Source organism: Porites lutea, chromosome 7, assembly GCF_958299795.1.
Source record: "Porites lutea chromosome 7, jaPorLute2.1, whole genome shotgun sequence".
In the NCBI taxonomy this organism is placed as follows: Eukaryota; Metazoa; Cnidaria; class Anthozoa; order Scleractinia; family Poritidae; genus Porites; species Porites lutea.
In genome coordinates this window covers 21,034,780-21,037,749 of record NC_133207.1, presented here as the reverse complement: position 1 = coordinate 21,037,749, position 2,970 = coordinate 21,034,780, and the positions used below count along the sequence as shown (strand labels likewise).

General features: G+C 40.0%; 1 long non-coding RNA gene across 1 annotated transcript; it reads left to right on the top strand.

The window, feature by feature from the left end:
- The first annotated feature begins 279 nt into the window (after window positions 1-279).
- Window positions 280-2,633, top strand: LOC140944978 (uncharacterized). The gene is made up of 3 exons (XR_012166718.1): window positions 280-436; window positions 1,692-1,718; window positions 2,403-2,633. It is a non-coding gene; the product is annotated as an uncharacterized lncRNA (long non-coding RNA).
- Window positions 2,634-2,970: the final 337 nt, after the last annotated feature.

Below are 2,970 nucleotides of genomic sequence, written 5' to 3'. Positions count from 1 at the left end.
CCAACAAACTGACTGGTGGTAAAATATTGGCTACTTGTTACATTAAAACCAATGAAATACCCCTGGAAAGGGTGACAGTTGTTCTGGCTACATAATAAATAGCGCCCTTTGCATATTACAGTGATTAGTTTTTATATAATAAATAGGACATTCCATGGCCGTTTGGAGGTATAGAATTTCTCTTCAAGTGATGAAATTAGATATTTCCGCGAGGTCATGTAATATCCTCTATTTAAATATAATTACAGATCCTAAATTAAAGTGACTCTATTTATTTTTTTGTTTGTTAGCGGTGAACCCCTGGTGTGTGAAGAGAAGGGCAGTTGGATTCTCCGAGGTGTCACTTCGTGGGGTCATGAGAAGTGCAAAACCGATCACTACAGCGTATACACTCGTGTCAGCTTCTACATCTCTTGGATTGAGAATCAGATTGCAAGTGAGTCAAGGCATTAAGCCAGTGTTACAAGGTACAAGTTGGGTATCAAACTATATTGAATGTTGAAAATGGCTGTTCAACAAAGTGAATGTTGCTAAATCAGTGAAAATAGAACAGGGCGGGCTCTCGAGTGAACCGAGTCTAACTGGCCTATCGACCAAAATATGGAACAGGCTAAACTTCTTGGAGGGATATAATCATCTAAAATGAAAGTGTTTCATGGCGTAAGGTCCGTTTTTTTAGGTCGGCTCAATTGATTCAGACGCTAAACTTTATTCCTGCGTATGCTATCCGGTTGGTGCATTTGTTTCGGCTCATGCGACGTTCGGCGCCGGAATCAACGCTGGTCCACAGCGGTTATTCCCGACCGAGCCAGGCATGAAAAATGGCTAAGCCGATCCAAATTCAATTAGCCGTTTCAAACTGATATAGACGCCGTACTTCACATGAACTCGATTCGGCTCATGCGAACTAGTACGGCGTCTGAACTGGGCTTAGGGTCGCAGTCCTATTTTTTTTGGTGATCAGATAATACCTTTCTGAGAAACTGCCCACCTACCCCTCCCCCAAGCCAACATTTTGCCCTAAGTGAGAAGCAAGTGTTAATGTTGGCTTAGGGGAGGAATAGGTGGGCAGTTTCCCGGAAACGTATAATGACCCCTACCCTCATCACATGGAATGTAAGATAGAGAGAAGACTACGCGGAAAAATTTCAGGCAAATCGTCTCTCTGAGAATAAAGACACTATCATTCGGGAGAACCAACTCCTCTGATAAATTACGTACCCTTCCAAATTCATCCGGAACTAAGTATGACTAAGACAGCGTAAGAAGAAAGAGGAGGATTAAAACAGTACAAAGGCGACCTTCCAATGAATTGTTTAACCACTCGCCTAATAGTATAGATTTAGGTCCCATCCACACGAATCCGGATATTTTTTAAACTGTATTTTTTTTTTCACACGAATAGACCCTCCGTTCACACCAAACCAATGAATCCACTCTCCAAACTGCATCTTTTTGAAACCGCACTACAAAGAGGTTTAAGGCCCTGTCCACACGGATCAAGGTAAAAAATATGCGGTTTCAAAAATGGCCAGGTCTGTCACGGTGGATGGGTCCTCAGTATTGTATGAAAAAGGACTGGCAACTGGTCGTTACGATGGGAAAAAACAAACAACATGGATTAATTCAAATATGCAGTGCCCTAAAAGTATTCTTACGTTTAAAGTATAATCACTTTGTTCTGTGCGCAGGTGCCGGTGATGGAAATTATGGAAAAGGTAATGAAATTAACTTTCAAATTCCATAGTTTACGTTGCTTAAATGATCAAGGATGAAAACAGGAAGGAGATTTTGCACCAGATATTTAATTAAGGAAAACCTTGTTTTCAGGAAGATGACAGTGCAAACAGAACCCTACAATGCACAGTGAAACAAACTGAGTAGTTCATGTGACAAGTACACGTAGACTGACTTGACTTGAATTTACGTCATAATTCTGAATAGCAGCCATCTGCCACAATTCACGATTTTAACATAGACCATAATGCACCTTCTTTACCCCCCTCCCCCCCCCAAAAAAAAAAAAATTGCATAACCATTGTCTTGGATTTCTCTTGAGACGACTGTAATACCCAGGAGAAATTGGAAACAACGGTTATGAAAATTTTCGGGGGGGGGGGGGGGGGGTAAACAAGGTGCATCATGGTCTATGTGAAAGTAGTGGATGGATTTACTAACCTCGTTCCAGGTTCGCTGGATACTTTCTCGAGGAGGAGGACGTGGGCCCTGGAAATTACATCTTTGCTTGAAAAGTCGAAATGGGATGAGAATTTGAAAAATACCATTTCATTCCACGTTACAAAATTTACAACAAAAACGTTACAAGATATTGAAGATGACCAATCGACTGGACACGCGTTATATCATCAACATGTTATTACCTATTTAATAATTTATTTTAGAATGCAAAGATTAAGTACCTACAGCTTCTTGCTTGGGAAGTGTGACATCTTGCTGGCATTCTGCTATATACTCAAAGTGCGCAAAGACTTGTGGATTCTGCGCCTGTGAGTATTTTAGCTTTCATATCTCCGGGAAACTTTTACTCATCGAACTAAGAAGTATGATTTAGATCAAATGAAAGATATCAGATTTTGGTGCATCAATGATCATAGGCTCATTTTAATGTTAATATAGTTCAATTTTTCCCACAGCTGTTTCAATTTTGTATTTTTTTGTTCCATCTTTTTAAAACCTATTTTCGATTCAGTGTTTACATATCAGTTCACGTATGAGGGACAAAAATTTGTTACTTTAGAGCTAGAGTGATCTCCTTTATTCTAACAAGCTGTCGAAGTAAAAAATTGTTTGGATGCAAGTGAAGGAAGGGGAGAGGAAAATAGGGTTTTGGGTGTCAAAAGGGGAGGGGAGAGAGGGGGAAAGGGCTGAATGAAGCATATGTATTACTATAACTTTTTTTTTTCATTTTCGTAGAATAACAAGAGCTACGGCAAATCGAACATACCGCAC